Raw genomic sequence first — 27,395 nt, 5'->3', positions numbered from 1 at the left:
AAGCCTATCTTTGTTTTAGAGTACGACATCATAATGGGGTTTTGCTTTGTATACACCCCTGATGCTATTAATGTGAATAGAATTGGAGCAAGGGTACATTCTAGAACCGGAATTTATTGACATTTATTTTCTGAGGAAATGTCCAACCGAAGGTATTCTTGAGCATGTATCAGATTGAACTGAACTATATGCTGCAGAAAAGCGAAGATCATCCCCCAAATGTCCTCCAACAGTTTCCTCCAACGTATGGAACCATTAGTCAAGTCATTTGCCCCTATGTATTCAACAGAGCATCAAAAAATAAATCTCATCCACCCAGATATGTCCATTTCCAGACCAGCTGAACTAGAGAAAAGTGTTTATCCAAATGGAATATCTCTTGTGGAATCCTTTTTAGGTCATAGCCTACCATAGAGCACAGCTGTGTGGTACGCGAAAGACATGTTGTGGAGTTTCAGAAAGTTGACCTGGGAATGCATTCTGCCTGTTGCTTGCCATTGGTTTGGTGTTTTGTAACTCACAATTATTTGCTTCCCATTTTCTGTCTTCATTTGCTTAGACTGTCTAAGTTCAGTTTGTCCCGCCCAATGAGAAAGCTGCAGTCACTGTATTCTTCCACAAACTTGTTTTCTGTCACAAGCTTTTAAATGTTGTTCTGATCTCATCACCTTAGCTGGTCATTCAAAGACCAAGGTCACATGTCAAGCTGTGTTTTTGTTCCCTTGCAGGCACTAGGGCCATGATTTGGATGGTGCAGCAATTGCAGTGGCACAGGGGCCAAAAGCTCTAGGAAACCCTTTGAACACTGATTATTGCTACATGTTACTACTAAATAAGCAGTCAAGAGTGCTTTTTTGGTTATTTTTTTACCATTGCACCTAAAGTAAACACATAGCCTAAAGCATCACTGTAATAAAAGCTGTAACCTATCAGACTTTTTTGTCTACCTACAACGTATGGTACATTCAGCGCATTTATGAGACATTTTCACTGTTTTTGTATGGTCTTAAAATGCTACTGAATCTGGATACACTAACACCTTGGCAAGGGCATTCTCCATTCTATAACATTAGCACTTCAACCATTGTAAACACTATAAATAATACTTGCCCCAGTATTGGAACTTTCATAGATTTCCATGCTTTTGTATCATTCCCAGTCGTCGGAATTGGAGTCTCGGTAACAGAAATACCATAGCAGTAGGTACAAAAGAGAAAGAAAAAAGCCTAGGCCTCATTCCCTTTTGTAGCTTATCACCCTCTTTTTGTAAAAGAGACCAAACTTAGGCATCAGCCAGTCAGAAGTGCCTCACCCCTTAGAATCCTCCTGAAGGAACCTCAGAGCCTCAGATTTTCTACCGCACGTTGTGCTTAGGGAGTCTCCTTTGAGCTCTGCTCAACTTCTACTCTTCAGAGAGTTTCTTCAAGGTTTTTTCTTCAGATTTTTTTCAGATTCACTTCAGATTGTTAGCTGATCCTTCCAGGATGTCTGACAAAGGGAAGAAGAAGGCCCTTTTCAAGCCATGTTCCACCTGTGGCAGGAAAGGCTTTTCATTGAGGATAAGCATAAAGACTGCATCTATTGCCTCTATCCTGACCACAAGGCTGCAGACTGTAAGATCTGTCGCACCTTTTCAACCAAGACCCTCCGGGACCGTGAGGGTAGGCTTCTGACAAGGCTCCAGAAATTGAAATCCAGGAAGGATACGGTCTCCAGTGACAATGAGGATTCGGCATCGGCATCTTCTTCAAGAAGGTCAGTGAAAAGGGGTAGAGGTTTCCCTTCTCCTTCTGTGGAGCATCCTTCTAAGGCCTCAAAAAGACCCCCAGTGAGTCTGAGAGCCAGGGTCCAGGCAAATCTCCTCATCGAGGTGAAAAGGAGAGGGTAGGACCATCTACGCCTTCTGAAGGGTTGAAGACTGATCCAGCCTTCAAGAAGCCCTCTTCCCATTCTTCTGACAGGAGTTCCAAGTCGTCGACGAAGAAGGTGTCGTCGACGGAGGCTCTGTCGACGAAGAAATTGAAACAGAAGCTGAAACTGGTTCCGTCGACGGGCTCGTCGACAGGACAGTCATCGACGGGATCGTCGCTGACAGATACATCAGCGTCGACGAGGGACCGTCGACGAAGGTGACGACAGCATCGTCGACGAAGGTGACGACGGCGTCGACGACGACAGTGTCGACGACGATGGCAACGACAACAGTATCGTCGACGACAGCGTCGACGACAGCAACAGTGACGACAACAGCTGGGATGTCGACAGTCTTATCGTCGACGGCATCGACGACGGGATCGTCGCTGACAGATACATCAGCGTCGACGAGGGACTCGCCGACGACGGCATCGTCGACGAAGGTAACGACAGCATCGTCGACGAGGGTGACGACGGCGTCGACGACGACAGTGTCGACGACGATGGCAATGACGACAGTATCGTCGACGACAGCAACAGTGACGACAACAGCTGGGATGTCGACAGTCTTATCGTCGACGGCATCGACAACACCCATCTCGTCGTCGAGTGTTTTTGTGTCGACGAAGCCGACGACGGCTGCATTGTCAATTCCATCGTCGACGGGACCGTCAATGGTTTTGTCATCGGAAAAGAGGATCTCAATTTCCATGACCAGGATTACCCCGGACATGACATCTCCCAGGAGGGTAACCCCTATTCCTCCAGCTCTACTGTTTGATGAGGATGAGTCCGGAGAGGAGGATCAGGACTCATATGGCTATGCCAACAGCCCTTTGCAACTGCTGGTTAAATGCCAGGAAACTGACTCGGACGGAGGATATGACCAGGAGGGGGGCTATGAACGTCATGCTGCCTAACCTCAGCAATACTCTGGTCAAGAGATGGTTACTGTACCATCATCTTTCCTACAGGACCTGCATAATATGCTGCAAGATTATAAGTCTAAGGCTACACACTCTGCTCCAGCTCCTGTGGCGCCCGACTTGCCTATCATGGCACCGGCCTCAACGGCTGTTCCTGTATCACCACCTCAGGAGTCTCTTCATCCACTGACATCGACTCCACAGGAGTCTTCCAGACCTGCTGTCACTCATCATGATTCGGAGGGTAGAGATGAGCAAGACTCTGAGTGGTATGATTACGTCATTCCGGACCCTCCATCTCCAAGTCCGGATCCGGTGGATTCTCCACCTGCTGATATCGGAGGTTTTCATCAGCTAATGGAAAGAGCGACTGGAAGATTCCAACTGACATGCCTAAGGTGTCCTCTGAGTGTTTCCTGTACCATTTCAAGGAACCTTACAGAAAAATGACAAGATCCATTCCAATAGTGTAACATCTCTGGGATGAGGGCCTTAAGGCTATGAAGAATCCAGCGACGGTGGTCCCTGTCATACCGCGTCTAGATAAGAAGTACAAGGCGCCTGATGATGGTCCAGCTGCCTTGACAGGCCACCCGAAACCAGACTCAGTGATTATCCAGGCGGCGCAGAGGAAGTCACGCAACCCTTCTGCTCCTTTAACAACTCCTCCGGACAAGGAGGGAAGGAGATTGGACAATGCCGGGAAGAGATTCTCGTCCATGGCGAGTCTTCTTGTGCGAGCAGCTACTGCCCTAGCAATATTGGGCAGATATGACCGTCAGCTTTGGTGTGATGACGCACCGTTCCTGGACCAGCTAACTCCAGAAGCGAAAGCAGAAGCAAGGAAGGTCTTGCAAGAGGGGGAGGCGACATCGATGGAGATCATCGACTGTGCCATGGACATTGCCACGACGGCATTTCGTTCTTTGGCGGGAGCTGCGGTCCTTCATCACCAGGGGTGGCTGAAAGCAACTGGTTTCGACCCGAGATCCAAAATAAAGTCCTGGATCTCCCATTTGATGGAGAGGCACTGTTCGGAAAACTGATTGATGACACTTTCCAAAACATCAAAAAATATACTGAGACCGCAAGATCCTTGGGTATGCTCCAGTACCGTAAAACACCTTTTAGAGGATCCAGGGGTAAGAGTACAAACTACAGAGGATCTAACCAACAGCAAAGATACTCTTCCTATGGTTCAAGTTCACAGCAGAACCGCCAGCCTTACCAACAAAGGCAGGGCCAATCCTCCAATTACTCAAGGCCTAACAACAGAGGAAAGCAGGCTCGCCAGGGACGCGATGCGTCCAAGCGCCAATAGCGGCCTCCTGGCTCTTCCTACTGGACCCTCCTCCAAGAAGTCATCAGTTGGAGGCAGGGTAGCAAAATACCTTCTGAATTGGTCCCAGATTACATCGGACCGTTGGATGCTCAACATCATTCGAAAGGGCCATACCTTGGAATTCACCCAAGTCCCACCAACAAAGCCCCCTGCAGCCGTTCCATCGAAACACCTACGTCTTCTGAGGCTCGAAGTTCATCAAATGCTCCTCAAGGGGGCTATAAAGCCAGTTCCCTCCGACTAAAGAGGTCAGGGATTCTATTCCTGGTTCTTCATGGCCAGGAAGACGTTAGAGAAATGGCGCCCCATTCTAGATCTCAGTGAGCTCAACACCTATCTCATCTCCCTATCTTTCCGGATGGTGTCCCTTCAAGACATCCTGAGGTTGATCAATCCGGGGGATTTCATGGCCACTCTCGATCTCGAGGATGCATACTTTCAAAAAATGCTGGTCTTACGCAAGCAGGCTTCACCACCACGGATCATTAGGGAATGCGCTTTCGATAGCCTGGTCAAGAACATTTGTCTACGCCTTTACCCCCATTCCACTGATCCCGAGATTGATCAGGAAGATCAAAGTGGAACAATGCCTGATGATCCTGATAGCCCCTGCTTGGCCGAGACAGTTCTGGTACACGGAGCTCCATCTGTTGTCGCTAGCTCCGCCTCTTCCCTTGAAGCTTGTTCCAGACCTACTTACAATGTCAGAAGGACAGGTTTGGCATCCAGATCCACAGTCATTACACCTGACAGATTGGCTCCTGAGCAGCGAGAATTTATGAATCTCGACCGAGATTAAAGAAGTCCTCTCCCAAACGAAAGCCCCTTCCACAAACAAGACTTACCGCCTCAAATGGAAGAGATTTTGCATTTGGTGCAGGAGAGAGAAGATTGACCCCTTTTCTTTAAAACCTCATCAGCTTCTGCCTTATCTCTTGACCTTGGCTAAGTCTGGGCTGGCCCATTCTTCTATAAGGGTACACTTGGCAGCAGTTTCAAGATACAGACGGTCGGAGTCCGGACCTTCTTTGTGGTCTTCCAGAATTATTAAACAGTTTCTAAAAGGCTTGTTTAGGGTCTATCAACCAGTGAGACCTCCGCCTCCTACATGGCACCTGAATCTTGTCCGTACTCAACTCATGAAGACTCCGTTTGAACCAATTCCTCGTTCAGACATGAAGTTTCTGTCATGGAAATTGGCTCTCCTTCTTGCCCTTACATCGGCAAGACGTATTGGGGAATTACAGGCTCTCACAATCCAAGAGCCTTTTCTATGTCAATGTCAATGTCAATGTCAATTGTATTTATAGAGCGCAAACAATCATCCCCAATTGGATATCACTGCGCTGTCCTTTTCTACAATTTAAAAGAAACACAGTTATCTTGAGAACCAACCCAAGGTTCATACCCAAAGTACCCTCGGACTTCCACTTGAACGAGCCGGTTATTCTTATGGCTTTCTTTCCTCACCCGGCTACACCAGCGGAAAGATCACTACATTCTCTAGATGTGCAGCGATGTTTGAAATGCTATTTGGATCTCACCAAGGGATTTCGGAAATCCTCACAATTGTTTGTGGCTTTTGGTGGTCCGAGAAAGGGTCTCTCTCTGTCAAAGCATGGAGTTGCAAGATGGATTACCAGTGCCATCCTACAGTGCCATTCTGCAGCAGGTAAACCACTGACTGGCAGGGTTCGGGCACATTCCACAAGATCAGTGGCGTCTTCAACTGCCCTCTTCGCGGGGGTGCAGGTAAAGGACATTTGAAGAGCTGCTACCTGGAGCAGTGTCCACACCTTTACTAAGCATTACTGCTTGGAATCCTTGCAGCAAGAAGATACGCCAGTGGGCCAGGCAGTCCTGAGGAACCTCTTCAAATAATTGGTGAGCTTTCCTTTCAATCCCACCTTCCGTTGTTTGCACATTTTGTATCTTTATGTCATGTTGGCTTTTGCGATGTGTTTATTACACAAAATGTGTTTTTTATTGCTAACTGCATGCTACTCTGATACAAAAGCATGGGAATCTATTAAAGTTCCAATACTGGGGCAAGAAAACAAGTTACTTACCTGTAACTTTGGTTCGAGGCATGTGGGCTGCTGAATTCATATCTGTGCATAGATCGCCGCCTAGTGTTGGGTCCGGATGATTGCACATTGTTGTGGCCCAGGTCGAGGGATCGCCTTCGGGCCTTACCCAAGACCTCGTTACTAGTCCAGCAGCCCCGTCTCCGGGCCCGGTCACAGACATTTCTGATGCGCCACTCCCGTTACCAAAAACGAAAGTGAAGCCATTGGGATCCACGCCTCCGGTTTCGAGACCGAAAGTGAAAGCTGCACTGGTACAGAAGGCTCTGGAGGCATCGACTTCCAAGAAATTCAAAATGGCCGACTTGAAGAGCCGCGCCAAGATGGCCGACCCGAGGGCCTCGGGGTCGACGCCGAAGGCGAAGTCGACCGACGCGGCCGCGTCGGCGCCGAAGATGGTCGAGGTCGATGACCCGAAGAAAGCTTCGAAGAAGCGTCAAGGCGATTCCACAGCTCTGGCTTCGCCGGCTCCGGCCGTCGGGGACAAGGTACGTGAAGTGTCGGCTCCGAAGACGGTGCCTCTCGCCGACCCGGCTCCCGACTCGGGGAGATCGCTCGAGCCGGTCAAGCCCTCTCCAGCCTTAACAAAAAAGGTCGCAGAGTCCCTGCAACGGATTCGGAAGGACGCTGTGGTTCCCGAACCAGGGGATGTGGTGCCGAAGCACACACCAAAGCCCACAAAGGCGCAGACGCCTATCCGCTTTACCCTGCCGCCGAAATCGACGCCGAAGGCTTTCGCTTCGAAGCATGGGGCAGGCATGCCCTCGAAGGAGGTGTCGACGCCCAAAGCGTCATTGGTGGTGTCGAAGCCTCGGCTCCAGCCACTTGCAGAGGAAGAGCGTCGAGAGGTCATCATCGACGCCAATACCGGAAAACTGTCTCTCCTCAAGAGGAAAATCACCACGTAGCCGGTGTTGGAACATTTTCGTATTCCTCTCAAAAATAAGAAGGATTCTGCGGGTACTTCGGCCCCGATAGAGCCTGCATCTCCACAAGCCTTAGAACATTCGCCAACGCGCTCCAACGCAGGGGATGGTGACGATGAGGAGGTCGAGTACAACTATCCGGCGTACTAGGATCCGGAGGAGGAACATGAACCTTGGTCTGCCGGGGGCGACCCAGAGGACCCGCAGTCGGGTCAGGAACCGCAGCTCTTTGCGGCAAAGACCTCACCGACGGAGGACTCAGCAGCCTTCAACGCTTTGATTGAGAGAGCTGCAGCCAACCATGATGTCGAGCTGCATTCGGATCCTGTGGATGTGGACTTTTTGTTTGACACTTTCTCTGTGGCTGAAAAGTCAGTCAAGGCATTGCCAATGCTCAAGGGAGTGCTGAAGCACGCAACGGAGGTCTTCAAGGAGCCCACTCGGGCGCGTGTCATCAATCCTCGCATTGACAAAAAATATAAGGCAGCGCCCTCGGATCCAACATACATCAAGGGACACTTGCCACTGGACTCTTTGGTTGTATCCAACGCACGCAAGAGGGCGAACTCGCAGACCACTGGTGACGCTCCTCCCCCAGACAAAGAGTCAAAAATATTTGAGGCCTCAGGGAAACGGATTGCTGCGCAGGCAGCTAATATTTGGCGAATCTCAAACACGTAGGCCCTACTTGCACGCTACGATAGGGCTCATTATGACACCCTAGAAACACTGCTGCAACACTTGCCTGACCAGTACAAGGAGGCAGGGGAAATGTTAATTCAGGAGGGAAAGCTCATCACAAACGCTTCCATCAAATGTGCGCTGGACGTGGCTGATACAGCCTCCAGGGCAATCAACACTAGTGTGTTGCTGAGAAGACATGCATGGCTTAGGATATCAGGTTTCAAACCGGATATACAGACAACCATCCTGAACCAAACAGTTAATCCTGACCACCTGTTCGGCCCTGAGGTGGATGCGACACTAGAAAAAATGAAGAAAGACACAGACACTGCTAAGTCTATGGGGGCCCTCCAGTCTCAGCAGTTTCGGGGTGGTTCCTTTCGCCGCTCCAATACCAGAGGCACCTCAAGGGGTCAGGCATCGCAGTCCACACAGTATTATAAAAGTAATACCCAAACCTCATACACCAACAAGGGTAGAGGTGGCTACAGAGGCAACAACATCAAAGGCAGGGGACGTGGAAACAACAGCTCCAGGTCCACCACCGCCAACAAGCAGTGACGTCTTGTCACTGCCCCCCGACCACACAACACCGGTCGGGGGGAGACTCCAGCAGTTCCTGCCCGCGTGGAAATCCATCACCACGGACAGGTGGGTCAAGTCTCTTATCCAGTACGGTTACTGTCTGGAACTTACTTCCACTCCACCACACATACCTCCAAGAAGCCGTCCTATGTCCGGCGAGCACTTGCACTTGTTGCAGCAGGAAGTTCAAGTCATGCTGCAAAAAGGGGCAATAGAGCTCGTCCCACTGCAAGGAAGGGGAACAGGGGTTTACTCTCTGTATTTTCTAATCCCCAAAAAGGACGGATCCCTCAGGCCCATCCTGGACCTCAGGCCCCTCAACTGGTACATTCTCTCGGAGCACTTCCATATGCTCACGTTACAGCAGGTACTCCCTCTGCTTCAACAGGGGGACTTCCTGGCTACGTTGGATCTAAAAGATGCATACTTTCATATCCCCCTGCATCCTTCCCACAGGAAGTATCTCAGATTCACGATTCAAGACCAGCACTACCAGTTCAGGGTTCTGCCGTTCGGGGTCACCACAGCGCCAAGGGTCTTTACAAAGTGCCTGGCGACTGTGGCGGCGCATCTACGACGCCAAAACGTCCACGTCTACCCTTATCTGGACGACTGGCTCATTCAGGCAAAAACAGAACAGCAGTGCGCCGACCACGTGTCCCGCACCATTCATCTCCTGCACGATCTGGGATTCTCTCTGAACTACCCAAAATCCCATCTCCAGCCCGCCCATATACGGCAGTATCTGGGCGCGACGATAAACACTCTGGCAGCCACTGCGCAGCCAAACTCAGTGAGAATCGCCAGTATCCAAACGCTAATCCAACGATTCAGGCCTCAACACTCGCTTCCAGCGAAAGTGTTCATGCAGTTGATAGGCATGATGGCCTCCTGCATCTCCATTGTCCCGCACGCGAGACTACATATGCGTCCGCTTCAGGAGTGCCTGGCACGTCAGTGGACTCAGGCTCATGGGCAACTAACAGACCTAGTGTTGGTGAGCGGTCGGGCGTACAACTCTCTGCATTGGTGGAATCCACAAAACCTTTGCAAGGGCCGACCGTTCCAGGAGCCTGTGCCACAGATTATCCTGACAACGGACGCCTCTCTCCAGGGATGGGGAGCTCATGTACTCCACTACACAGTGCAGGGACTATGGACACTACAGCAAAAGAAGATGCACATCAATGTATTGGAACTGATGGCAATCTTCTTGGCCTTGAAGGCATTCAAAGTACACCTGTGCAACAAGGTCGTGTTGATCCGGACGGACAACATGACAGCCATGTACTACATTCAGAAACAGGGAGGCACACACTCTCCGCAGCTGTCTCATCTGGCTCAGAGCATGTGGAAGTGGGCCATTCAGAGGAACATCTTCCTCATGGCAGAGCATCTCCCAGGCAAAGACAACCAGATGGCTGACCTGCTCAGCAGGCACAGCCATCAGATGCACGAGTGGGAGATACATCCATCGGTACTCCAACCGTACTTCCAAAAGTGGGGTCATCCAGAGATAGACCTGTTCGCCACAAAGGAGAACGCAAAATGCCAAAGCTTCGCCGCCAGGTTCCCACACCCGCAATCACAGGGCAATGCGATGTGGATGAACTGGTCAGGCAGATCTGCATACGCTTTTCCCCCAGCACCTCTGATACCGCTGGTGGCACGCAAACTCAGGCAGCACTCGATGACTCTCATCCTGGTTGCTCCAACGTGGGCTCGCCAACCATGGTACACCACGTTTCTGGAACTCTCCGTGGTACCGCATCAAAGGCTTCATCTCACACCCAGCCTTCTGACGCAGAGCCATGGCGACATTCAGCACCCAGATCCGCAACAGCTCAACCTGGCGATCTGGCTCCTGAAGTCGTAGAGTTTGGCTACCTCAATCTTCCCCCCGATTGCATGGACATCATTCGGGAGGCAAGAAAGCCCACTACTAGAGCATGTTATGCGGCTAAATGGAAGCGATTTGTCGTCTACTGTGTAAACCACGACATTGACCCGCTGGATGCTTCCATTCAAAACATCATTTGCTACCTGTTCCACCTGTACCAATGCAATTTGGCGTATTCTTCCATCCGCATTCACTTGTCTGCAATGGCAGCATACCTCCAGAATAGGCAACACCTGTCACTTTTTAAGGTCCCTGCTATCAAGGCTTTTCTGGAAGGACTCAAAAGGGTCATTCCACCACGGACACCACCAGCTCCGGAATGGAACCTCAATGTGGTTCTTACAAGGCTGATGGGTCCTCCCTTTGAGCCACTGCACTCTTGTGAGCTTCAGTTTCTGACTTGGAAGGTCGCTTTCTTAGTAGCAATTACATCGCTACGGAGGGTTAGCGAATCGCAGGCACTCACCATCCAAGAACCTTTCTTCCAAGTCCACGCTAACAGGGTGGTGCTCCGCACTAACCCCAAATTCTTACCCAAGGTTGTATCTCAATTCCATATCAACCAGACAATTGAGTTGCCAGTGTTCTTTCAAAACCCAGAGTCACTGGCGGAGCGGATGCTCCACACCCTCGACGTGAAAAGAGCCTTAATGTACTACATTGACAGGACCAAAGATTTTCGTAAGACCAAGCAGCTTTTTGTTGCTTTTGCCTCACACCACAAGGGAAACGCTATCTCCAAGGCTGGGATCGCTAGGTGGATTGTAAAATGCATTCAGATCTGTTACGCTAAAGCCAAGCGCACTCTCACAATTCCACCAAGAGCCCACTCCACCAGGAAGCTGGGGGCCTCTATGGCTTTCTTAGGTAATATTCCCTTAGAAGATATCTGTAGAGCAGCCACATGGTCTACCACACATACTTTCACTAAACATTACTGTGTAGACGTGCATTCCAAACAGCAAGCAGCTGTTGGTCAGGCTGTTCTCAGGACACTTTTTCAGACTGCTGCAGCTGGCACGGGCGGCCGCCAATAATGGGAGGACTGCTATGTATTCTATGCACAGATATGAATTCAGCAGCCCACATGCCTCGAACTGCAAATGCTACTTACCAGTATGCATCTGTTCTTGGCATGTAGGGCTGCTGACATTCATATCGCCCACCCTCCTCCCCGGCGCCTGTAGCAGCTGCAGTCTTCATACATATATATATATATGTTCATATATCTGCTCGCAGCATAGGCATCACTCACATATTTCACTCCATCTCTGCCAATGGCTAAAAACAATCTGGGGATGGAGGCGATGCCCATGCGCACTGTAGTCCAGGGGAGGAGCCACCTATCTCGTGATACTTCGAAGACTCTTCCAGGACAACAATGTGCAATCATCCGGACCCAACACTAGGCGGCGATCTATGCACAGATATGAATGTCAGCAGCCCTACATGCCAAGAACAGATGCATACTGGTAAGTAGCATTTGCAGTTCCCCAGTATTGGTAACTTTCATAGTTTCCCATGCGCCCACCCACTTTCCCGAGGAAAGCTCAGCCTACAACTGATATGGTGACTGATACACAACAGCTACGAAAATCTGAGGCTCTGAGGTTCCTTCAGAAGGGTTCTAAGGGGTGAGGCACTTCTGATTGGCTGATGCCTAAGTTTGGTCTCTTTTACAAAAAAGAGGGTGATATGCTACAAAAGGGAATGAGGCCTTTTTCTTTCTCTTTTGTACCTACTGCTATGGTATTTTTGTTACCGAGACTCCCATTCAGACGACGGGGAATGATACAAAAGCATGGGAATCTATGAAAGTTACCAATACTGGGGAACCAAAGTTACAGGTAAGTAACTTGTTTTCTTATAACGTACCATATGGCCTTCCATACGAAGCATCGGCAAAGCCATTTGGTCTCGTATATGCAAGGTCAATTGTTTTCTTAAAGTGTTTTTTAGCCGTATTATACACGCTATGACGTGGAAAATGCTAGCAGCTTTTTTACATTACATTCAGCCATTTGCAACATAGCTAAAAAAAAAGCAAAGCCAATAAGTCTCACATGGACAAGACCTATTGACTTTGCCAACGCTTATTTCAGGTAGGATTATACTACATGTGACCTTCCAGTTTTCTTCATTTTCCAGTCAAACCCATTTCATAGTCTTTCCAATGAGTATCTAAGAAATTAGTTGATACGACCAGCCCCATTTAATGTTTGCCTAAACATTGGCAACAAATACCTCTATTGCCATTAAGGCCACTGTTGAAAAGCTAAAGTTGTCCAACTCAAGAACTGTTATGGAATTAAACTATTTTAGAACCAACAGCACAACTTCATTGTCAGAAAGAATAGAGGTATAGGCGACCCTTGTTTCAGCAGCTATACCTGTGACTTGAACATAATAGTCCTAGGGATTATTATTCATGAATATTCTGTTACAGCGGTGTCATTTGCAGGTTTACTTAAGTTCAGGGTTTATGCCATCGACATCTAAAATCGTTTACCGTTTCTGAAGTTGATATACTTTAATGTAGTCTTCCATTTGAATTCATATTTGAATTCCATATTAATGACTAGTATGAGGTTTTTGTTGACGTTAATGGAAATCTTCCGCGTTTTGTGTATTCCAAAGCATATACAATTTGTGACTGGTTGATTTTATTATTTGGTAGTCTCAACATGTTGAGGTTATTTTTGATGCCGTCCTTTATCCCGAGGTTACTTTTGACCTTCTATTACTGCTATGTAATCAAACAATTAAGAGCAGAAGATACATTGATAAACCTATAAATCCCTACATGAATTCTGCACACAATCACACCCTTTCCCCAGTCTAAATTAATATTAACCTCTGAACATGGTACCACTCACAATTGTTAGTTAGGTTTTAAAGTGGTACAATCTAATCTTCTGGAAGCTAGAGCACAGGATTACCATGTAGTGTATGGCCATGGAAGGCCTCCGAGGCTCCAAAGAGACAGATTGAGGATTCTAGCAGTGACGTCTTTCATGATTAGGCACTACAAGTAAAGGTTTATTCTTCCAAAAGAAAATATGGTATTAACAGTACTTATGTTTTTCCTTTGTCCTTTGACAATTAACAGTCCACGTCATAAAGTGCTATCAGAATACCTAAAACGTTGTTGCACGTAAGAATACTGTGTGGGGCTAGCATAACTGACACTCTAGTCTGGGTTTGAAGGCTACCTAAAACTTCTGCCATACTTGTTGGTCTTTGTTCCCATGCTTTCATGGCATATGAAGCCATTTACAAATGTGGTGGGCCCGCACCTTTTGTCAGGGACACAATCTATTGAACTCCTAATTAATTATAAAAAATATCAATCATTCGCATGGCTGTCCAGTAATATTGCACCATAATGTGTACAACTTTGCATCGAGCTGAGTATTATTAATCAAAATCCAGTAACCGAAGCCCTTTCCTGCAAAATAGACAAATTAAGAAACAAAGTAGTCTTTTGCCAATGCAAAAGAAAACATAGATACTATCTTCCCCTTCTGCCTCCTTCTGTTACATAAGTCCTTTCACACAGTGTACTATACCTGAATATTAATACTGGCTCTGAATCTTCTAAACTCAATCCCTAAGGCCTTCATTGCATCAGTCCTTCTATAACATATTCTGTTGGTAGTTATCATAGCTAGCCCTCTTAGTTCACCACTCTATCATACTATTGCATACTTTTCCCCTTATGTGTTAATTATCTTTGAACAACCACAAACATGTTAACATTTGTAAACCTTCTCTTTAAGGAGTAAGTACACTGTCATTGGGACATAATGTTTCTGGCCACCTTTGATTTAACGTCTTTATTCTGTTACAGGCACCCTCTTAGCCTCAAACTTTTTTCCTAAAATTGAAATATCTTGGCCCAGTAGAGTCTGATTCTTTCATCCTGCTCTTAGTTCGCTTATGTAGCCAAATCTATTCTCCAGTAGTCTACGCCTATTTAGGATGGAAAGAGAGCGCAGATGCCAATCCACACAGCTGCTGCAGCACTCCATGATGGTTGATGTCGAAGAGCCTTATTATTAACCACTTCTTCCCCGTTCACTCTCCAAAGATTTTCTGTGAAGGCAGAGATGGGTAAAATTTCTGTCTCTGAGATCTATAAACAATATTGATTATCTCCACACACATGCGGTGTGCCGGGAAAACCATCTTTAATTTTTTTTTTTAACATGCCTATAGGAGGCAACATATTCTATTAGCTTATTTTCATTTTAAAACTAGTTCCAAATTAGATTAGTACACTAAGCATTTTGCTGACAAACATATCCATTTCCCCTTTGTAAAGCCCTTAAAGTATGCAGAATGTAGTCTCTAGTAGGCTGTGCTGACATAGTGTCAAATGAAGACACAGAACCCTTAAGCACGTCAGGGCCAGGCATCCTTCCTATCATGGAGTGTAGGGTCTGGGAGGCAGTTCGGTATTCTGGCTCACCTGAAAAGAATCCTTGAATACTGTTCCCTTTATCAGGCTCTTTTTTGGTCGAAAACCTGCAGTTATTTTGGGGGGTGAGCGGTTAATGTAATTTGACGTCATATGGCGATTCCTTTACCTCTGTGCATTTTTGTGCAGGAATTGCCTTTTTTCCTCTGCTTCTTTATTGAAGTTACATGCCAGCAGTTTTTGACAGATGCCCTTTGTGTGTAGGTAAGAAGTACTAGGATGATGAGCAAGATATTTGCTCATCTGTCTGCCAGATTCTTGCTCCCTCACAAACTGTAGGATCTGTCTAGGGATGCCTTACAGTCACTTTAAGTATAGGGTAGGAGTTCTCCAGGTGAAGCAGGGAGAAATGATTTGCGCTCCAATACTTCTGGCTACTTCCAGATGGGCAAGGGAGCGATCAGCTTCCTGTTCACCCTCTGTTGCAACGAGGTCTGATTCCCCTATGGGACCCTCAGGCCAGTCTTTGAATCAGTGATATTCTATGTCGAGACATTCGAAATAGACATTGAGGATTTCAGAAGTATGCTCGTCAATGCCTGGAGTTTCCTTCCTGGCGAGATGTGTCGAAGGCCATAAGTGTCTTGAGAGATCTTCATGTTGCTCCTATGGCACTGGGAGGTTAGATGTGAATTCCTTTGAGATGGTTGAATGCTGGAGGTACTTCTTGAGTGTCTCATCTTCTTCTGACTCACAGAGCCACAGACTTCCACTGAAGATATTCTTCCTGCTCAGTTATTCCGGAATGAATGTATTACAGTCACAGCTCTAGTACTTCTATCACACCCTCATGAAGGGATAACACACATATGCTGCCTCCTTCTGCTCTGTGGCAGCGTCAATAGGAGAACAAAAATGGCCACTGCATTTTTTATCAGGGTGAACGCTCCAAGAGAAAGAAGCAACGACTCTCACTCCAGATGCTCAAGGGGCTGAAGCTCTCAGAGATCTTCAAGGCCCATATCCATCAGCCCTTCAAGACTACCATCATCTTCTTTAGGCCCTGACCTCAGTGGTCTCTCCATAAAGTCTCCTGACTCTCCACATCCTAGAATCTGCCTGGTGGATGACATTGTTGTCTTTCATGAGGTAGCAAATGGAGTAGCTCGGAAGCTTAACATCAAAACAAGTTCCCCTGTCTATGAAACATCTATTAGTTTCAAGATCTTACTTCCAAAACCTCAAGCGAGGTTTATGGTGGCAGTGGTTCCAGCTCTTATCAAACCAACCATGCATACATTTCTAATGCTGCCTTGCACTAAACCAGTCAGCTACTGGCAAGAAAATAAATGTAGAGCTCTTGATTCAGATCCTCTCTTCTGGAGAGAGCCTCCCCCTCCTGATTTGTTGATGTCCGGGGCAAGAAAAATCTATAGTTTCTGTTTGACCTCCCCTGCTTCCCCTGAAAAGGAAGAAAAAGTATGGATCCCATTGGGTGAAAAATGTATGCTCCATCTCATCCACAGCAGTGAGGGTTACCAGATCCACCACTCAACTCAGAGATATGGAAATTCAATGATTGACGGTTAGACTTCCTTCAAGAGGGGAGGATTACATCTGACCAAACCATCAGTGTAGGCAATGACTCACAAGATCTGTCCATCGATAATCAACAATCAATCTGTCGAATTTAGTTTTCACACTTTTGTACAGGGGCTTATTAGTTAGGCCTCTGGTCACAATCAATCACTGAAAATAATTTGCATAGTTGATTTTAGTTTCTCACGAAGGATGAATCACAAAATAATTTCTCTTACGGTGCGAATCTTCCACCCTCTTCGTATTTATGCTAGAACTACGTATTTATGGGAGTACCAGACCTTTTCTGTGACTGTCTGTTTCTAAAATACTGTATTGATGTAGTCGGCTTCACCTGTGTCTTTATTGTTATCTAAATAAACAACCAAAAATGCCAATACTGATAACTAGTTAACACACCTTAACCCCTCCCATGCTCGTGACTGAACAGTTCCGTCCCGAGCCTCGGGTGGGCTGTGCTGGTGACAGAAAGGTTCCGTCACGGCCCTCTCGCCGCGCCTGCGCGGCATGAATTCCGCGCCTGCGCTAACGTTCTCTAGCACGGGCGAGCCGTGACGGAACCGTTCCGTCACAAGCACAGCTCACCTGCGTGCCGTGACGGAGCGGTTCCGTCACGAGCATGCGACCGCCGCGCGGCCCCCCCACCCACTTAGCACTGCGTCGGAATAGCCACAGCAGTGAAGGGGTTAAACGGACACGAAAGCCACTGGTCAGTCTGTGTCCTGAATAATCAATAATCTTTATTTCATTTGAAAAGACAATTCATTACATGTTACCCTCTTTCTCAAAGGAAACACCGCAAGTTTTTTTCAGGAGAAATTTTTAGCAAAAAATCAACAACACATTTGATATTTACGTTGCAACATACATCTAATTGCAATAAACCAAGATCACCTCAAATGATGATTCACTTACACAACCATTCAACATTCATACAGTGTTTTTTCAACATTCATACAGTGTTTTCTCAAGCACTCTCTCTCACAATCACACACACACTCATGTGCCCCTAACACGGAGAAAATATTAAGCAGTTTAAGCTGGCTAGGGGGTCTAAGACCAAACAATGTAACGAATTAATAACGAGGCTTGGCTGTGCCCATAATCATAAGAAACACTAATGAATTTTGGTACACTATTTAAATCGCACAACGCCAGCCTTAGCTGTCACAACATCACATTTGTTTGGTTCACCACACTAAAATACACGGGTCTACGCGTTTCGAACCCCGTAGGTTTTGTGGGGGGTTCTCCTCAGGACCAAAAAAGAGACTATTTTGTCATCCAGTGATGGACAATAAAGTTATGGAGGAACCTCGAACAATATATGAGTTCAGAGCAAAAAAGCGTTGCGACATGCGGTGGAACAGAAGTATGGGTTGATGTTAAGTATCTGGAGGTTCAGTTGACAAAAAAGTAGCTGTTCCTGAAAGTTGGGTGTAGGATAACCACTTGTGATGTCTCTGAGAAGCTGGTTAAATGGAGTTGTATCCAATAAGTTCAGGGTACGGCGTTTATTTGCGCAATAATTTGGAAAGAAGACCTGTCGTTCTTCTGTGTGCACTGGAATTGTTATCTGACTTCACGATCTCTTCACTCTCCATGTGCACTGCGCTGCTGCACTTTCATTTATGGAGCACCTATCTGTGAATATATTGACGTTAATTGCTATATGTGCAACAATATGTTATTAATCCTTCAAGAGAAACCAACATCAAGTGTGAGAATTATTTTGGATGGGTGATTGTGAATGGAGGACTGTCTAGTAATTCCATGTACAAATGTGTAAATATTTTACTTGAGTAACTCTGACAGAATCATTGTTGATTATACAGTTTCAAAGCCCAAATTCTGAGGAATACAGGGTTACCCCAGTGCATTATTACTGTCAAAAGGTCTGTCCGCAGGAGACATTTGCCTTGGAGTGTAGATCAGGTGCAACTCTTGGCTTAGGCTCACCTCTCTGTCTCCAGTTCAGCTGAAATATTTGCGTATGCCTTTCTCAGGATCTTCCCTCTTCAGCTCACACAGGGATGGTGAGCTTCAAAGGATGAGAATGGAGTCAGAGACTCTTAGATCGGTGGGTTGGAGAAAAGAAAGGAATTCCCAAAGGTCCAGTCTAAGAGTTATGGGGACGGACAGTCATGTTCCCAAGGACCTTTTTTGTAAAAAGCAGCAACAGAAGTGATCATGGAGTCACACTCCTAAGTAAATCGGGAGTCATGGCCATGGGCCAGGGTTAATAAACATATGCATGGATTCTGCTCCTCCCCATCAGGCCGAAAATGCAGAGAGAGTTAAAAAGTCAAAGTATTAGGTTCTCACCCAATACATGCTACAGTAAGCTTTTAGGTCTGACTTTAACCAAGACCTTTTGCTTTTACTAAAATAATATATATAATATTCTTTGTTATAAAGGCTTTCAGCTGCTTTGTCCATTGGTCATTTGTTGTGTTTTTCATATTTATCCTTCCGGCTAACACAGGCAACAGCATTGGGCAATGGGTCAGCCCACTTCAGCCATTGGCTAGCTATACTGTTAGGGATTAGTATTCTGCCCTTTCACCAAGGCACTCATCCACACACTAGTTAGTTCCCTTCAATGGCAGTGCCACTTTGGCAATATGTGCTTTTTTGGGACCTAAAAATATTTTAACTTTTAGATAGTTATTTATATATTGGCAAGGACCCAGCAGTTGCCCTAGAATAAAGTTTCACTAAATCCTTAACAAAACAAGCATTGATAAAGGTAAACGGCTGGTAGCTAGTACCAGACCTATTGGCTTTGCCAATGTTTGGTATGTCTAGCTTAACAGTGGAGTTGTAGCCAGACCCTATTCTTGTGTGATAAACAGAAAACAAACTTTAATAAATTCTACTGAGAAAGGGGCTTAAGCTCCACCCATATGTTTTTTTCCATTTCAAAATTGTTTTCTTTAGGCTGTAGTTGTGTGCTTCTATTGAAAAAGAGAGCTTTTGGCGCATTGTTTGGCCTGTGTGAAAGCTTATGCTCAATAAGGCAGTACTGTGTTGGTTATGGTGGCAAACTAGTAATCAAGACTATAAACCTGTTTTGTTTATTATGGACAGTTTTGATAAATGCTGTAAGCCTAATTTATTGTAATAAGCATTTTTAAAGTAAATAGGCAGTTATTTGTGAATTGTTCTTACACTATATTAAAACCTGCAGAGAAGTAGTTTGTTACATGGAATCACTCAGATGCCGTAGTAGGCAAAGGTTTGTTCCTGGTTACCCCTCTCAAAAACCACGAGGATAGACGATTTGTTCTGTGGTGATCATTCTTATATTCTTTTAGTAGAGATAGTGACTTGCTTTTCAACTGTATTGTTATAAATTACTTACTGTGAAAGGCTATAGGCTTTTACGGGTAGATTGTTATGACACTGCGCCCAAGGCTGAAGGAAAGTATTTTGTTACATCGTCTCACAAAGTTTGCTATAGTAGCACTGGCGTAACGAAAGTTGAGGGGGCCCCCTGCAAGGTATATGGAGGGGTCCCTGCTCCAGATTTAATTTTGAGCTCTCGGGCCTGAGTACAGACCCCTCTGCAGTTCAGGGCCCACCACCTGCACCGCAGGGGCCTGTGTTACGCCCCTGTATAGTAGGCAAGGGTTATAGTGTTGGTGACCCAATCAAACAAACCGTGGTGATTAAAGATTTCCACAGTGATAACCCATACTAGGCTATTTTTGGAGGAAATTCATAATGCTTTGACAATTGTTTTGTGCATATTTGTAATTTTATTCCAGTACACTTAATTACTGCCTTGTGGGAAAGCTCCTACTCAATACAGTAAGCCTGAGTTGGTTATGGTGATAGCCTATTATATAGACTACAAGCCTAATAGGTTAACTTGGAAATCATATTTCAGGTGCCATAAGTGTGAACTTGTGATTATTTAAATTTATGGTGATGGCAGTAGGCTCGATTTATATATAAGGAAACACACTTGGTAAAGCCAATAGGTCTTTAAAGTTGTATTGTTTTCGAACCATGTTAAAGCTGGCAGACAGGTATTTTTGTTACACGAAATATCACATATTATTTTGTAGGCAAAGATTTTGGTGTTGATTTCTTGCTTAGGCAATCCTCAGGGGTAAAAGACTTGAACTGTTGCTAGAATATTTTTGGAAGGCCTCACAAGCGTAGTTGTTGGCCATGATCTTTTAATACAAAACTATTTATATGTGTGCATGTGTGTGTGTGTGTGTGTGTATGTATGTATATATATATATATTCACTGAAAAAACCATAGGTTTCACACCAGTTATAGTTAGGAATTAGCATTTAAAAAACCTATTAAATTCACTGAAAAAACCATAGGTTTCACACCAGTTATAGTTAGCTGGAAATTTTACTGATATAAAACCATTGAAATTCCCACGTTATAGTTAGATGGACTCACTATAACTTGCGCGTGCAATGCACTGCTGATGACATCACATATTACATCACTTATGACATGGTCAGTGACATCACTCATGACATCACTGATGACACCATCCAGTGAATGTGTGTCTTTCTGAAAAATAAATATATTTTATATATGTATATGTAAAAGTTGATGGAAGAATAAATGTTTAAATAAGTGTCTAAATGGATGGTTTTTAAAAATTGATTGGTTAACTGGCTTAATAAGACATCATCAGCAGTGCATTGCACGCGCAAGTTATAGTGAGTCCATCTAACTATAAACGTGGGAATTTCAATGGTTTTATATCAGTAAAATTTCCAGCTAACTATAACTGGTGTGAAACCTATGGTTTTTTCAGTGAATTTAATAGGTTTTTTAAATGCTAATTCCTAACTATAACTGGTGTGAAACCTATGGTTTTTTCAGTGAATTTCATAGGTTTTTTAAATGCTAATTCCTTTGTATATCGAGTTTCTAACCTTTTTTTTTTTTTACAATTTGCTGTTTTTTTTTAAGTATTCATTTTTTTTATATAATTTTTTTCTTTTGCGCTCTGGGTGCGCGCTCCGGGAAGCTTTCAGCTAAGCTCTCCGGTAAGCTTTTCCGTGAGCTCATCTGAAAGCGCACCCAGAGCGCAACTGCCGTTCGTGAAAAAAAATATGAATGAAAAGTTAATGATAATGCAAAACATTTCGTACCATACAAATAAAATTAGTTTTTTTTAATAAGGAAAATGATTATGCATTTCTATAAAAGATTGATGACGTCACTTCGGCGCGCAACGTAAGTGCCCTCGGAAGCGCCTACGTTCGCGGCGCATAAACGCACGCAAAAGCGCCTACGATCGCGCCACGTTTGCGCCCCGGAAGCGCCTACGATCGCGCTGCGTAAACGCACCGGAAGTGCTCCGGAGCGCGCAGCGTAAACGCGTCGGGTCATGTGACCCTAAAATAACACTTTTCATTGGTTGCTAACAGTTTTTTTTTACAATGAATGAAATCCCCACCCATTTCCTTCACTTCTTCTTTCACTTTTGTGACTGAAAGACCTGCCTTTTTTGCTGTTCCATATTCCTTGATTAATCATGGCTGCCAGACCATCCAGCAGTGAAGATGACTCCAATGATTTCATTGATGAAGAGCCTCCTCAGCCGAAGGTCAAAGAACATTTCATCTGGAAATTTTTTAAGTTTCCAGCAGACCAGAAGAAGGTGAATGCACCAAAAGTAGAGTGCAGGATCTGCAAACAGGTCCTGTCACGGGGTAACCCCCCAAAAAAATACTCTTTTGGCAACTTCACCATGATTCGCCATGTGGAGAGGAGGCACCCCCAGAATTTTGCCCGGGAAAGTGTCAGGGCTCTGGCACAAGAGGTTCCCAGAGATGGGGCCTCTACATCAACAGGAGGAGCAACTTCTTCTGGAAGAGAACAATCACAGGAGCAGGTAGCAAACATACAACCTGCATTTAACCATGGGGTCGTCAAATGCAGATACTGCAATCAACTCCTCACCTATGGGGAGCAAAGTGTCCTGCTCATGGTTCGAGCATTGGAGAACCATCGCTGCCCTTCCCACCCCTAATTTTTTTCTTTTCTTTTTGCTCCTGTTGAGCAGTTTCCATTCCCTGTTTTTGTTCCTGTTCAGTTAAAAGAAGAAAACCAAAAGTTCTTTTCAGAACTACCTCCAATTCTCATCAAAGAGCTATATTCTTAAAAAATGAAGAGTAAGTGAAATATAGTGCATTGATAATTGAAAGGAGAATGAGTAAGAAAGAACAGAAAGGTATGAGAGGTGAAAGGAAGTGAAGTAGGAGGAATGAAAGAAGGTGAGTGTTAGAAAAGAAAGTTATGACACAGTGAATAAACTGGAGGCCTCATTTCTGAAAAGTGACGCATCGCTACGTAAAAACAGCGATGCGTCACTTTTCTGGACGCACTCCTTATGACATTCCAGATATGTCATATTTAATATATGACTAATCAATTCGCAAGGAGTTACAGATATGTCAGTATTTCTGACATATCTGTAAACACAAAAGTAACGCATTGCAGGAGTGCGTCACAAAAGTGACGCAACTCCAGTAATGTGTCCTTTCACATGGAAAAAGCACCATGTGAAAGGTTTGCTGTGAAGCAGGCGCAAGATTTTGGCGCAACAGCATCCTAAAAGTGACGCACTGCGTCATTATTACCAAGCTTTTTGCAAGGAACACCCCCTCTGCATGCATTATACCTGACACTATTTTTTAAAAAGTGACGCATCTAGGTACATGGGTCACTTTTTAAAACTCTGCGCCACATTGTATCTGCATCAGGTATAATGTATGCAGAGGGGGCAATCCCTCGCAAAAAGCTTGGTAATAACGACGTACTGAAATCTATGAGATTTCTCTGCGTCACTTTTAGGATGCTGTTGCGTCAAAATCTTGCGCCTGCCTCGCGTCACTTTCATGTTTACAGATATGTGAGAAATACTGACGTATCTGTAACTCCTTGCAACATGATTCATCATACATTAAATATGACACATCTGGAATGTCATAAGGACTGTGGACAGAAAAGTGACGCATCACACCAGCAGTGTAATAAAATGTGCCTCGTTGCACTATATTTAAAGGATGCAACAGCATCCTAAAAGTGACGCAGTGAAATCTCAAACATTTCACTGCGTCGCTATTACAAAGCTTTTTGTGAGGGAACACCCCCTCTGCATGCATTATACCTCACGCAGATATAATGTGGCGCTTGATTTTAAAAAGTGACCCATCTACCTAGATACGTCACTTTTTAAATATAACGCAACGAGGCACATTTTTTTACACCACTGGTGCGATGCGTCACTTTTCTGTGCGCACTCCTTATGACATTCCAAGTAACGCATTGCTGGAGTGCGTCACAAAAGTGACGCAACTCCAGTAATGCGTCCTTTCAAATGGGGAAAGCAGCATGTGAAAGGTCTTGCCTCAGTCTAACACCTGCTGTAAAGCAGGCACAAGATTTTGACGCAACAGCATCCTAAAACTGACGCAGTGAAATCTCAAAGATTTCACTGCGTCGCTATTACAAAGCTTTTTGCGGGAGAACACCCCCTCTGCATGCATTATACCTGACGCTATTTTTAAAAAGTGACGCATCTAGGTACATGGGTCACTTTTTAAAACTCTGCACCACATTATATCTGCGTCAGATATAATGTATGCAAAGGGGGCATTCCCCCGCAAAAAGCTTGGTAATAACGACGTACTGAAATCTATAAGATTTCTCTGCGTCACTTTTAGGATGCTGTTGCGTCAAAATCTTGCACCTGCCTCGCATCACTTTTATGTTTACAGATATGTCAGAAATACTGACGTATCTGTAACTCCTTGCAACATGATTCCTCATACATTAAATATGACACATCTGGAATGTCATAAGGAGTGCGCACAGAAAAGTGACGCATAACACCAGCAGTGTAATAAAATGTGCCTCGTTGCACTATATTTAAAAAGTGACGCATCTAGATAGATGCGTCACTTTTTAAATATTGCATAACAATGCGCATTTTTTTACACCGCTGGTGCGTCACGAAAATTGACGCACAGGAGGCGCAAAACTAACAGCGCAAGGCCTTCATAAATATGGTCCTGGATTTTCCCCGTGCTTCGCCGGTGCGCGTACCATGCGCTTCCCCCGCGCAAAACGAAAAAAAAAATGTAATGCCCTGCAGGACCCTATTTTAGTCCCTACATCAAACCTAGGGGGTCAGAGGGGGTCTACTCTTCCCCCTTATGGTCATTTGCCCCTTTTTTTTTCAAACCCCTTGTGTCTCGATTTTACCGAGACACAAGATGGCGGCCGCTCCAGACTGTTTAGAATGTTTACAGACACCCAAGAGCCAATCAGCTTTCTGCGCGCAAGTCGCGTGTCGCGCCAGGAGCGCACTCCGGTGCGCGCACCGGAGAGCGCCTATAGATATATATATTTTTTTGAACCTAAATTACTCAAAATCCACTGGAGCACATATCTTGAGACATAGCAAAGGCACATCGGGCTACCAGTCCCTACAATTTTGCCAAGTTTGGTGTAAATCCATTCAGCCGTTCGGGCTAAAAGTGAAATTGACCGCCCTATGGAAATTAACATGGGGAAAATGCGTTTTGGGACCCCCCTTTTATCTCGGCCCCCGCTTGACGTATCCCCCCCAAACTTTCAGGGAAGGACCGGAGCTCGACGAGGCCATTTTCAGGAAATTTTCAGGCAGATTCGTCAACCGGTGCCAAAGTTATTCCAAATAGAATTTTGAGATTTAACATTGAAAAAAATCTGCGTCACAAAAATTGACGCACTGGAGGCGCAAAACTAACAGCGCAAGGCCTTCATAAATATGGTCCTGGATTTTCCCCGTGCTTCGCCGGTGCGCGTACCATGCGCTTCCCCCGCGCAAAACGAAAAAAAAAATTTAATGCCCTGCAGGACCCTATTTTAGTCCCTACATCAAACCTAGGGGGTCAGAGGGGGTCTACTCTTCCCCCTTATGGTCATTTGCCCCTTTTTTTTTCAAACCCATTGTGTCTCGATTTTACCGAGACACAAGATGGCGGCCGCTCCAGACTGTTTAGAATGTTTACAGACACCCAAGAGCCAATCAGCTTTCTGCGCGCAAGTCGCGTGTCGCGCCAGGAGCGCACTCCGGTGCGCGCACCGGAGAGCGCCTATAGATATATATATTTTTTTGAACCTAAATTACTCAAAATCCACTGGAGCACATATCTTGAGACATAGCAAAGGCACATCGGGCTACCAGTCCCTACAATTTTGCCAAGTTTGGTGTAAATCCATTCAGCCGTTCGGGCTAAAAGTGAAATTGACCGCCCTATGGAAATTAACATGGGGAAAATGCGTTTTGGGACCCCCCTTTTATCTCGGCCCCCGCTTGACGTATCCCCCCCAAACTTTCAGGGAAGGACCGGAGCTCGACGAGGCCATTTTCAGGAAATTTTCAGGCAGATTCGTCAACCGGTGCCAAAGTTATTCCAAATAGAATTTTGAGATTTAACATTGAAAAAAATCCTAACTATAACTACCTACTGGCGACCGCCAGTAGGTAATATATATATATATATATATATATATATATATATATATATATATATATATATATATATATATATATATTAAAAAGCAATGAAGCTCTGAAATTCACCAGTTATTTTACTGAGCTACCTATAATGTGGGCCTCTGCAATGCACTTCTTAGCACCTCACCATGTGAAAACACATACTGAGGTCCGTATTCGTTTATCTGGAGAAAGTGGATGTGATATATATATTCCAATCGAATTTACTCCCAAGAAAAGAAATTGCACACATGGTTGTATTTTGCGACGTTTATTCCTGCTGGCTGCAGCACTCTGAAATCAAGCCCTCACAGTGGTAATTTTCACCATACAGCCATACGCGTTTCGGGAACCTTTCTCCTTGTTCTCCGGCTTGGATCTGGGGAAAAGGAAACAGCACTGCGCTCCACTTTTTCAGGTATTTCAAGTTCTTAAGACTGCCCATCTGGGTGTGTCATTGTTGTGCAAAGTATTGTGGTTATCAGAGTTCAGGTGAATAGTACCAGATGCTGCTGTGCCTCTTACTCCAATATTGTAATTTCCATCAGGTCACTGCCCCGGACATGGCCAGCCTACTGCTTTGCTTACACCGCTGAAATAGGCACGTGGTTCCTCTGTGTGTTTCGCCGATTTCAGAAACACACAGACTCGCTTTGTTAGCAGTGGGGTATCTTTGTGGCCAGAGCAGGCCACTTAATACTCCAATCGAACTTGCTCCCAAGAAAAGATACCGCACACAACATTGTATTTTGCCACGTTTATTCCTGCTGGCTGCAGCACTCTGAAATCAAGCATTCACAGTGGTAATTTGCACCATACAGCCATATGCGTTTTGGGGACCTTTCCCCTTGTTCTCCAGCTTGGCTCTGGGGAAAAGGAAACAGCACTGCACTCCACTTTTTCAGGTGTTTCAAGTTCTTAAGACCGCGTATCTGGGTGTGTCATTGTTGTGCAAAGCATTGTGGTTATCAGAGTTCAGGTGAATAGTACCAGATGCTGCTGTGCCTCTTACTCCAATATTGTAATTTCCATCAGTTATCTGCCCCGGACATGGCCAGCCTGTAGCTTTGCTTACGCCGCTGAAATAGGCACGTGGTTCCTCTGTGTGTTTCGCCGATTTCAGAAACACATGGACTCATTTTGTTAGCAGTGGGGTATCTTTGTGGCCAGAGCAGGCCAATTAATATTCCAATCGAACTTGCTCCCAAGAAAAGATACCGCACACAACGTTGTATTTTGCCACGTTTATTCCAGCCGACTGCAGCACTCTGAAATCAAGCCCTCACAGTAGTAATTTACGCCATACAGCCATACGCGTTTCGGGGACCTTTCCCCTTGTTCTCCGGCTTGGCTCTGGGGAAAAGGAAACAGCACTGTGCTCCACTTTTTCAGGTGGGCGTGTCATTGTCGTGCAAAGCCAAAACCACTAAACTGATTTACACCAGATTTGGCAGAGCTAGATCTTGGTCCAGAAAGAAT

At 45.4% G+C, this 27,395-nt stretch overlaps 1 protein-coding gene across 1 annotated transcript in view; it reads left to right on the top strand.

Moving 5' to 3' along the window:
• The window catches only part of INTU (inturned planar cell polarity protein), a 438,220-nt gene that overhangs the window by 379,094 nt on the left and 31,731 nt on the right, over positions 1-27,395 (top strand). The window lies entirely within an intron of this gene.

This window comes from Lissotriton vulgaris, chromosome 3_1, assembly GCF_964263255.1.
Source record: "Lissotriton vulgaris chromosome 3_1, aLisVul1.2, whole genome shotgun sequence".
Classification (NCBI taxonomy): Eukaryota; Metazoa; Chordata; class Amphibia; order Caudata; family Salamandridae; genus Lissotriton; species Lissotriton vulgaris.
Note: the sequence above shows the minus strand (reverse complement) of the source record. Positions and strands in the feature narration are given on the sequence as shown.